This window comes from Zingiber officinale, chromosome 4A (genome assembly GCF_018446385.1).
Source record: "Zingiber officinale cultivar Zhangliang chromosome 4A, Zo_v1.1, whole genome shotgun sequence".
NCBI lineage: Eukaryota > Viridiplantae > Streptophyta > Magnoliopsida > Zingiberales > Zingiberaceae > Zingiber > Zingiber officinale.
In genome coordinates, this window is record NC_055992.1 from 155,095,016 (window position 1) to 155,107,485 (window position 12,470).

At 33.7% G+C, this 12,470-nt stretch overlaps 1 long non-coding RNA gene across 1 annotated transcript; it reads right to left on the bottom strand.

Moving 5' to 3' along the window:
• Window positions 1-7,434: 7,434 nt before the first annotated feature.
• On the bottom strand, window positions 7,435-8,231 carry LOC121973817. The gene is made up of 3 exons (XR_006109769.1): window positions 8,013-8,231; window positions 7,846-7,914; window positions 7,435-7,753 (listed from the first exon to the last, which is right to left on the bottom strand). It is a non-coding gene; the product is annotated as an uncharacterized LOC121973817 (long non-coding RNA).
• Window positions 8,232-12,470: the final 4,239 nt, after the last annotated feature.

The following is a 12,470-nucleotide window of genomic DNA, read 5'->3' on the forward strand; positions in this document are numbered from 1 at the left end:
ATATAATTGAAGGGGTTACATATAAAATAAAATAGACCTCTTCTTCAAATGCGATTATGGTGACTTGAACGTGAGCTTTTTATCTCCTTTTATTGACTTGAATGTAGAATCAAATTTAACATTAGAGTGGAATGAATAGCGTTACAAGTTTTAAAAATTACTACAAGAAAATCATGCATTAACATGGCTTTAGCGATGGATTATTTAAGCCGTTAATAATCCATCACTATTAGCGGGGGCGAAACTACACTTAGACTAGGGTAGACTCTAGCCCTATCAATTTTTAAAAAAATTACAATTAAAATTTTATTTCAATTCATATCATCCATAGTAATTTTATTTCAACCCTTATTTCTCTATATTGAATTATTGAAGGGTTGCTTTTCAATAATTTTAATTAAACCTAAATTTCTTCTTATTTACTGCTTCACCTTTTTACGCGTACTGCTCTATTTACCGCACGAGCAGTTATTGTCGTGGCCTTCCTTGTCCCTCCTCGCAGACATCTAGTTGCGACTTAACTAAGCAAACCTTCTCCCTATATATTAGCGCGCCCCCAGTCCTATCATCACTACGTTCTTTCTTGACCATAACGACATCACATTCATTGCTATCCCGTTGATAGTCTTGTTATCACTACTCTCCTTGCCACAAGCGATGTTGACTTTGCCCTGCCGTCACAACTCGGCCGCGACCACGATCGCTAGAACAGCGCCGTCGACGATCAATCCTAGATAATTTTAAATCTTAGCTGGCCCTATCCAAGTTTGGGTAATTTTGCATGCAGTCTTTATTGACAAATAAATCTTTGCATGCAGTCCCCACCCATTAAAATCATTGTTTTCACTCCCCCAGTTAAGTATCTTTACCAAATTACCCATGATATTTTTAGGTACAAAAAGTCTAAAAATCAGTATAAATCCTCTTAAATTGAGTATATTAACTTAGAATCTAGTATATTTTCTATCAAATTGAGTACGATTCTAAACCCTAAACCCTAACCCTAAACCCTAACCCTAAACCCTAAACCCTAAACCCTAAACCCTAAAAAATAAGAGGAACAATTTTGATAGAAAATATACTCGATTTTTAATATAAAGTACTGACTTTAAGAAGAATTATACTCATTTTTGGACTTTTTGTACTCAATTTTGAAATTTTTGTACTAAAAAAATCTGAGGGGTAATTTAGGTATCAATATTTGCATGAGGGAGTTGAAACAAGTAATATTTTGCATGCAGGGAGTGGAAACAAAGTTTTTTGGACATGGGGATTGCATGCAAAGTTAACATTATGATTGGAGATTTTTCTTTAATTTATCGTCCAAGTTTTACTCTCTGCTTTTATCCATTAAATAATTTTGATTCAAAACTACTGATTGACCAAATTTGTTTATGGATTGAATTCCAACTGCGTAGAGATTTTTTTTAGGATGATAAATTTAAAAATGTTGGTGCTTGGGATGAGGTTTTATAAGTGTTTTTTCTTAAAATAGTACGAGGAAAATATTTACTTCAGTATATTAAAATTTGAACTCTAAATTTTAAATTGATAATACCACTAGCTATTAGATCATCCAAAGGCGACCGTACTTTCTCACATCAATCCATGTCGTTGAGATGCCCATTGTTATTTACATTAATGCATAATAGCATATGCGTTCACACTACGGAGCAGATAGAGTTTTAATATGTACTCTTGTCCATCAAATAACTTTGATTAAGAACTACTTGATTGATCCGATACTTATTTATGGATTGCTATTTTCTCACCTACGAAGTAAAAAAAATATTTGATAATTCTAGTTATTTTCATTGATTATTTTTTGGATCATCAATCCAGCTCCATAGAATTTTTTCATCGATCACCAAGATAAATCGAGAAGCGCATGACGACGAACTCAAAAACCTAATATTCTTTAATTATATTTTTCATCTGGAAAAAAAAATTCTATAAATATATCTTACATCATTCTTATTTACATCAAAGCATGTGTATTGTGACATTTTCTTATTTTATGGAATAAATTAAAGTTTATCCTGTTTGTCCATCAAATAATTCTGACTCAAAACTGGACCAAATTGGGATCGCCACTTTCTCACAAAAAAACAATGACCAATGCGAAAACTGTTGATATGATCATTATTTACATCAAAGCATGTGCATTCTACACTATACTTTTTTATTTCATGAAACAGATCAAAGTTTTACTCTGTCATTTTGTCCATTAAACTAAAACAACTCTAAATCATAAACTACGTGATTGCTTGATGGATTGCGACTTTCTCACACAAAGCAAGGTCCTGTGCGAAGACTTTTGAGATGATTATTAATTATTTACATCAAGCATGTGCACTATTTCTTATCTTAAACCTTTTACACAAATCAAGTTCATAATATAATTGAAGAGGTTGCATACTTACATATAAAATAAAATAGACCTCTTCAAATGCGTGAGCTCTGTCTCTTTACGGTCAACTGGAATCCGGTCAGTTTGAATTTCTGCCCTGGATCATATCCCGTATGGCATCTAATCTCCTGATCCTCTTGTTTACCGGTCGTCCGATACCGTTTACATTGGATTTGCACTATAAGATCAATTTCCACATGACTTTTGGTCATCCGATACCGATATCTAATCACTTGATCTGAATCCTATGATAACCTATTCAAATAGAAAATAGATATTCATTGTGCATCGGGCGACCGGACTTGCTAGTTCAATCATTTGAAAAATTCAATTAACTAAAGCATTGCCTGAACCTTCCGACTCATTCAGCTACGCTTGAATCCACCTAAGTTGAGTCTATCCTTATCTCGAATAAAAATTACTCAACTCACCTCACCAGCTTATCTTGTGCAGATTTCATTCTACTTCTCGTCCCTTAGATGCACTGATCTCTTCCTGCTTATTCCCCATATGTCTTTATTGTTCTATTGGAATACTCTTTTGTAACTTCTTTTACCTCGAATACACCGAGTCAGTCGACTCTTTTCTCATATCATCTTTTTCGTTCGCTTGTGTCTTCTGCTAAGATCTTGTCTCCGATGCTCTTAGTCCTTTTTGGTCCCTCGGATGTCTCATACTATCCTTTATCGTACTCTACCGGATCACGAGTCATCGGGTACTTGTATTCTTCTAAGTACCTCCACATTTAAACACATGCATCAATAATAATAGAAAAGCTTCACTCAAACATTCAAAACTACCGTGGTTCATACCACTTGGAGTTCTAGAGATCTGGCCCTCAACCACTAGAGTATTAACAAACTCTTTTTTTTATTATTATGTTTGTCAAATTTTATTTAAGTTAGGTAAATCAAAATAAATTCAAACATAACATAGCAAAATGAAGACATAAAACTCTAATCCTAGGCTCCCCTACATTCAACCTTTCTCGATCAAAAATTAGCCAAACTCTCAACTTTCTCCTCCTTTAACAATATCAAAAATATAGGGTCCAGAAATTAAAGATAATGTTTCTAAAATTTAATATTTTCAATTATTTTCACTTTGATTCTTGAATTCTGTTTATCCAAAATACGACTTTAAATGCATTAAAATGTCTATTAGAAATTATCTAGAAATCAAAAAACTGAAATTTTTTATGATTTCTGGTACACAATTTTTCCTTTCACTAAAAATTGATTCCGATTAAAAATTCATTTTCATGCATAGCATTTCTAAATGAGAGGCCTGACATTTTAGCTACTCTTCTGTGAGTGAGGTAGTTTTCGATTAGTTTCATGATGGAGAATTTTGTCAAACTGAAGAATCATAGTATATGCCTGATTGACTGTTTTGGCATATTCTTTATGTTTATTTCATAGAAGATTTGTTGATGAGTTGCAGTTCTGCTGCTACTTAACAATATCATTGGCTGGGAAAGTACCAGAAGAATTGGAGATGTGAGTTTCTCCCTTTGGAAGGAAGATGGGAGCTGAAGAAGATGGAAGGACAAACAGGAAGAAGAGAGGAAAAAGGATTTGTATATATCTTGGAGGAAGAGAAGAATATAAAGTGCGGTGAGAATCTAAAGAGATTAGTAGCAGTCGAGGGAGAGACGAAGGGAGTAGAATGAGAAAGTGGGAAGTTAAAACTTGAAATGAGAGCAGGGGAAGATCAATAAGTGAAGTGAACAACAGAGGAGAGGAGGAGGAAGATCCAGAAAGGAGAGGAGGAATAAGAAGACGAGGAAGGCTAAAAGGAAGAAAAATCAATGAATTAAATGTTATAAGGGACAAAAATGTTAAGAGAACTACCAGGATAGTGAGAGGCGAAAGAGAGAAACTGGGAGAAGACATCGGATAGATGCATTGTTTCCACCTGACATCCTTGCTCAATACAATAAACTCACTTGAATAAGAATTAGGCCAAAGGAAGCATACTAAACAGCACCAATTAATACCCATATTAGCTATCTGTTCCCTAATGCTTCAAGTCATCAACCATAAATCTCTTCCATGCCTCAAGTTGCCAGCTGTATCAATCCTGTCCCACCATTGAATCAGCAGACATGGTAAGGATCCATATTTATACAATTTTTAACATTATATTATGCTGTCTGCCAAGGTCTAACACCATCCTAGCTCGATTTTTAACATTTGGGCTTGAGATTGGTATTGTTGGTTTTCCTTGCCTTTTAACATTATTTTATTAATATGATTGGCACTAACGATGCAGTTACTGGAATTTTTGGAATTCCTTGGCATCCAAAATTGTATGCAGGTGTAACTTCTGCCTGTATTCTAATCAGATTATTCAGTTTTATTCTCCTTGCCCTTGTTGGCAGCTATGACAAATTTTGTTAAAAGTTTGTGCCAAGAAATTAATCCATACACCATAATTTGCGAGATGTTATATAATTACTGAAAACTTGTATAAAGAGGCTACATATTGTACTCAACAAACATAAAATTATGTGATAAGGAAAAGGAAATATTGCATAAATAATATGCTGACATGCTCTAAATTATATCTTTTTTTTGGCTATATATATATATATATATAATTTTGTAACAATTAAAGTCTTAAAAGTATCATGTCAGCTTATGATCATTTCCTCAATGGAATTGCGTGTTTCAGATCACCTTCTAGGCAAGGAAGGAGCCCATCAAGGAGGGCACCTCCTCTACCTTGACATCGTAGCCGTTCACCAATGAGGTGATCTCTAGACCAATATCTCCTGGCAGGTTCTGGCAGTGCTTTTCCCTTTCCCTTTTTGAACTTGCATGTATGAACCCTCTTATTCTTCATTGCTAATTTCCGATTCCACCATTTTCTTTCCTGCTTGTGTAAAAATATATGCTTATGCTCTTGATTTGATCTCTTGAAATAATTTAAGGTATACCTTCTTTTGACTAGTATGAAAAAGTTTTGGACACTTTTTCCATACTTAGTTGGCTATTTTGTTTATCTTATAAAAATGAATCTTCGCTAATTCCATATCCTTGTCCAATGTTCATAGTGTTAGTCTAGGGTTGCTGTGAGTTGATTGGATCTACAATTTTGGTAGGACCTTTTCATAGGCCTAGTATCATTAGATGGAGGCATTAATATCCACAAGTAATTTATGCCGACCTTGACATGCAAGAATTCTAGGCCCTTCAGCTAAATAATTTTTTTAGTGTTGTTTTGATGTTGGGTCCATTTTTTTCCACCAAGCTCAAGGAGTTTGTCTCCATAGACGGAGTGTATTTAATTCTTTACTAATGGAGACCTTTCTCAAATTAGGGGTCGTTCTCCTCCACCAAGGCGGGGCAATTCTAAAGGATCACACTCTAGTTCTCCTAGTCTTCACAAGTTATTTAACACCATGTTGTTTATACACTTGTGTTAAATGCTTCTTCGGATACTACAGCACCCCAAATCTAACTTCTCCCGCATTCCAGGGAGCACGAAGAATAACAAGAAGTCCCAGTCCTAGAAGGTAAAATGTTTTCACATTTGTACTTTCACCATTCAATTTTGTCCACATTAGCATAAAGAAAATGACATAATAACTTAAATTTACTTACCTAATAGAGAATGTAATTTTTCCCTCGCATTTTGCCCTGGAAACGGAAAACTTAGCGAAAAGATGATATTTTATTCTACTATTTAGCATTAGGAATTGATTGTTACATGTTAGGCCTGATAAAGGAAGTAGCGACAGCAACAATGGGAGCAACCACTGCCCTCTGCGAAGAGGCAAGTAACCACTTATTGCAAGGACAGTGCTTTGCTACACTTTGAAAGCTAAAACAATTTATCTGATGTGTCCAGCAATATTCATTCAGAAGTGTGATCTTGCACTAGTTGACCATTCACGATGTACTTTTTAGGAAACAATTTTAATATATAGTTACTGAGATATTCTTGTAGTAATTCTTCATGAATTTGTTTTTAAAACTAGCTTTCTAGTAAATTTCTAGCTGTTAATGCGGGCAATCTTGCATCGATGGTAATCTGGAGGGAAAGAGAGAGATATGATTCATGTAGTTCATGATGACTAATACTGTTTGATGATATACCATGTGACATTCCAATTTAATTTTCAATACCTTGGTAGTCATTTTTTCATCGGCATAGTAGATTGGTAAAAAATGTATTGCAATTAAATAGTGTTTAGTTTAAAATTAGTTTCATAGTTAAATTCTCAAATTTCAAAAATACAATAATTTTTAAAATTTCATGATTTTACAAAATTTATAAATTTTCTCATAATTTCTTTTTTTTAATAAAATCATGTAGGATGGACTCAATTTTATGTTATAATCTTAAAAATGGAATCTTAAAAATGGATTTTCCATTATAAATATTTTTATGCATGCACAAAAAAATGTCCACATATCTCTATGACATGATATTATTGGACCTAGACCCCTTTATAGTCATGACCTTTCTAAAAATCTTTTCAATGCGGGATTTTAACAAAATTTTTAAACCCATAGATTTTCCCCAAAAGGTCTTATGCCAATGGAGATATCATACATCCTTTTAAACTCATGATCTTTTTTAAATTTTTTCAATATGAGACTTTGATTGAATCCCAACAATATAAAAATTATGACGGACAAAATTTTTAAATTTTATAAATTTTTAAATAATTTTCTGAAAATTGATATACCAATGGGAATGTCCGATTTTGAAATTTGATATTTACAAATTAAACTCCAATTAAGGAGAGAGTAAATTTTGCGCAAAGTCATTAATTCAAAAGTTATTTGGATCTCAATTATTTGGAGCGAGTCAACTTTCATGTCACATCACCGGTCCATGTGTTGCCTGAATGCATGGCTGCCAAGATGCTCAAATCTGAAGCCAAGGCCAAGAAATGAAGGATGATGGGAGATTAGTCTACATGAGGTGATGAGGGGTCATATATCCCTGCTATGAGTAAGTAATTATTATACTAACTTTTTCAATGCATTATTTAAATTCATTCATCATGATTAATAAAGTGATGGGGTCCTTAATTATGTCTGGCACAGATTAATAAGGTTTCATTTTTCACTGTAGCACAAATTACTCTCTAACTATTGGTACTGCAGAAAATCTATCAACAATGCAACTGATCCGATCAGCAGTCTTCAGTTGGACCAGTAACTACAGTACTGAGACTCTAAAAACAAGTTACTAGAATAATAACAGCAGAGGAGAGCGAAGTGCCGCCCAATTATGGGTCTTGGCGAGGCGCCGTACGTACAAGGGCGTGGATACAATACGCTACATCCGCATGAGGGCGAGTGATCGAAGTGGCCACAAAGATCTCTGCAACCGACCATCAACACCATCAATTCCCAAAACCAGAAAGGGAAACATTTCTATTCGATTAGGGAACAAGAAAAACAAGAAGAACAGACTCCTGATCTGTCGCTCCTTGGGCGGGCACTCGACGTGATTGGTGGCTTTAACGATGGACACATCCAAATCTTTCGATCCATAAAAACAAACGAGAGGATCAGATATTATTCAAAGAAAGATACTTTTCGAAGAGATTTTTATGGGACGCGAACTTGGAAATGGAAACCTTGAAATTGCTGTTGAGGTTTGCGAGGCTGACGGTGGTGGTGTCTCTGAGCGTGCACACCGCCTTTCGCCAACTCTGCAGCGTCGCCATCTCCTCATCCGCTTCCGCTTTCCCCTTCCTTCCCTCCTCCTCCCTTTCTCTCTCTCTCTCTCTCACTCACTCACTCACTCACTCCCCACGGGCTGATCAGCTGAAAAGGTGTCTTATGTTTGCAACGGAGGTTCAAGGGTCGAGGGTCGCTAGTTATATAAGGGCGTAAAATTTCGGTCTGCTTTAAATTCCACTCGATCTCTAGTCACCCTTCCTGTCCAATTTAATCATGATTTATCTCCTCTAAATATCTGTGGGGCCGGACTTAGGGGCCGTTAAGTGACGGATCCATCTTTTTGCAACTCTAAAAATCCAGAATGCGTATGATGGAGATTTCACGATGGCCATTTCAATCATCATCATTTCTAATATTCCTACTGTTGCTATAATTTATGTGTCTCAATGTATCATGGAATGCATTTAATACTATTAAAATAAGCAACGTTGTACCGAAATGCTGCCATATTTCTCAAATCATTTTTGCATATCTTGATTTATTTAAAAAAAATTATTTAATCCTGTTTATATAGTTTCATTTTAAACATTTATGATAAATTTAATATTCAACTCAATAAAATTTTATTTATGTTCTCAATTAAATAAATAAAGTTAAACAACTCAACAAACAAATTATATATATATATATATATATATATATATATATATATATATATATATATATATATATATATACCAATTTGAATTTTGTGAATACTAACCATAAACAGAAATTACGAACCGTAACAGTTTTGAATACTAATGGTAAACATTAGTTATAAACATTGATTATGAACTGTAGTTATGAATAGTGATCATGAACAATAATTACTAACAGTTTATCTTATTTTTTTTCTTTTTTTCTTCTAGTACTGAGCCTCATCACATCTATTCAGGATCTCACAGTTGAACAGTTGCCCGACTATTTTAGGAATATGGATAGTATACTTTCCTTACTTAACCTGTATAGGACTTATCCAGTCAAAACTTCTATTATTTCTGATATAATTATCGTTCATCTCGTGGTTATTAAGATAAGGACTGAGGAAGTTTTATGAGAGTAATTATTAGTTTAGAAAAACATGACAAAGCCCCTACTTTGTTTGGTTCTTAATAGAAATGACTTTATTAAACATAGAAATTTTATAAGACAATAAAATCATCAGTTAATTACATGGATATTTTTACATAGAGATGGTATAAACAGACAGAGATATGTGGACTTTACATGGACTTAGAAAAGAAATAGCAAATTTACATAAACTTACATAGAAGTGGTATAAATAGATGGAAACATGTGGACTTAGGAAAGAAACATCAGACTTATAGAAACTTATGGAGTTGAGACTACTTGCACTTTGGGGGCTCTCTCTTATGCTCTTTGGGTTGAGATTAGAAGGGCTTTTTATAGAGGAAGAGAGGGAAGACAACCGTGGAGAATGAAGGAAAGGGGCCATTTTCTGAGTGGAGAGCATAAGGCATCTAGAGGATAGAAAGAAGGTGAAAGAGGGTCATTTTTGGAGTGGAGATATCAAGAGGATAGAAAGAAGGTGGAAGGGACCCTTTTTCGGAGTGGAGACATCTGTAAAGTAAGTGTGTCAGAGTAATAGTGGAGTGTGAGACTCTTAGGGTGTGTTTGGTATGCACGTTTTTTATTTTCATTTTCTAAAAAAAACGCGTTTTCTAAAAAATAGTGTTTAGTTTGTATTTTTCGTGCCTGTTTTCTAGAAAACACGCGTTTTTCAGAAAATGAAAATGAAAAATGTGCGTACCAAACGAACCCTTAGGGTTCTAGCATGTTCTCAAGGTTCTGTTCACCTACAGAATCCATTGATGGAGTAGCACTGGTTCCTTGGGATTCATTGTACTGGGCTTGCTGGTTGGATGAGCTGTGTGCTTGGGCTTCGCTTCTTTGGGTCGTGGCGAGAGTAACTCTATAAGCTCTAGCAGAAAGGGCTAAAGTTGCTTTTGCTTTATGAGACCATCTTTTGGCCTTTCGTTTGTAGTGTTGTAGTAATGTTGTATGTTGTGTTGTGAAGGAGAAAGGAAAGAACTCGATTCCCATATCTCTAGGCCAATAAATTTTTTCAATATATGTTTTTTCAGCTAGGAGGTACTCATTAGGGTCTTCTTGTGGATCCCATGTCCAGTTGGATCCTTGGACCGAGGCTCTCCAGTGTTTGACTTGATGTATTAATGAAGGGAAAGCATCCCATTTAGTATCAAAATCAGAAATATAGTCATCAAATTATGGTTGTCTTCCATTAAGCTCATCAATATATATTTTGATAAGATGCCTAGCACGTTCAATCTTTAGATTTACCCATTTGAGAGGAGAGCTGTCAATAGAACATATAACATATGTCTCTTATTCTTCTAGAGCTGAGATGATCTATCTAAGTTTCTTTAGAAAATTTTGGATAGCATCAGGTTCATGTACTCATAATTTATAAAGAAGACCATAGTCCATTAAGAGGAATGGAGTAATCAACCTGCCTTTTACTGTTGGAGTCTCATACGTATCAATATTTATATGCACTTTTCTGAAAGAATATACTAGTTGACATTGGTACCTGTATTTTTCTGAAGTCTCACAAATTTTGTTTCTCTTTTTGACATTTGAGCTTGGGGTTGAATTCTGCTTCATAGATAATTGTCATTCCTTTTGGTACCTTTTGATGTAATAGTTTCAAGGCCTCACATAACTCAGCAAAAATTTAAAGAGTAGACATTTCTACCAACCTACGTATGTAGATGACAATATCTTCAGGAATAGTATTGAGAAGACCTAATACTATTGCTTCTGATGTCCTTTGTGCTGAAGTGGCTTCTAATTGAGCTTTTAACTATTCCAAAGTTAAATACCTTGGTCTATGGATGTGAGGTTCTATCACATTGGAGCTAGGAATTGTGGCAAGGGCCTGTGCATAAGTCTTTTCTTGTTCCTCTGTTTCTATTAGTGTTTTTCCATCGGTTTTAAGTAGAGTGCTAACAAAAAAAATTAGCGTCGATGACTGTTCTTGCTACAGTGAAGGCTTTTTGTAAGGAGTAAAAATCTGTAAAGGAAGGATGTTCACACCCTTGGATGTCAGTAGTCACTTCTTCCCAGTCATAATAGACTTTTGCTTTTGTACGAAAGTACATTTTGAAAGCTGAAACAATTTATCTGAGGTGTGTCGATCAAGGTTCATTCAGCAGTGTGATCTTGCACTAGTTGACCATTCATGATGCACTTTCTAGGAAACAATTTCAATATATAGTTACTGAGATATTGTTGTAGTTAGGGTGAGCATTCGATTAAAATCGAACAGAATCCAATCGAATTAACCAAACCGAATCAAATTGACTGTATTTTAAAAAAATGAATAAACTGAACTAATAAAATATTAATTAATTCGGTTGAAACCTAAATTAATAGATTTTTTTAAGAAACCAATTGTTTCAAATAAAATCAATTTTTAAGATAAAATCTATTTCGGTTTTAAAATATAGGGTTTAAAATTTTGGTTTAAACTAAAAAATTGGTTAATTCGGTCTATTCGATGTTTAATCAAATAAAAAATTATAAAATTGAAATTGAACCGAATTAATTGATTTTTTAAGAAAAAATTAAATTTTCAAATAAATCGAACTAAATTTTAAATTTCGATTGGTTTGTTCGATTAACTGAATTTTTGCCCAGTTGTAGTAATGTTTCTATGAATTTGTCGTTGAAAACTAGCATTGTAGTGAATTTTCTAGGTGTTAATGCCGATAATCTTGCACCAAAGGCAATCTAGTGGGAAAGGGAGAAATTAGATTCGTGTAGTTGATGATATGCCATGTGACGTTCCAATTTACTTTTCAATATCTTGGAGGTCATTTTTTCACTGCTATAGTAGACTGGTAAATAACTTATTGTAATTACATAATGCTTAGTTTAAAGTTAGTTTCATAGTTAAATTCTCAAATTTCAAAAATAGAATAATTTTTTTTGAAAAATAGTTTTCTCTAAAATATGGCATGAAAATTTAAGTCTTAAAAATTTCATGATTTTTTAAAATTTATAAATTTTCTCATAATTTTTTGAATAAAATCATGTATGATGGACTCAATTTTATGTTATAATCTTAAAAATTGATATGCATTTGTCATTATAAATATTTTTATGTTAAAATATGGCAAACATAAATTTTGAATTTTATAAATTTTAAATAATTTTCTGAAAATAGATATACCAAGGGGAATTTCAATTTTGAAAACTAATATTTACAAATTAAACTCCAATAAGGGAGAGATGTAAATATTGCTCAAAGTAATTAATTCTAAGATTATTTTGATCTCAATTTTTGATATTGTCAAAGGAGAGAAGATAGAAGTGAGAAGTAAGTT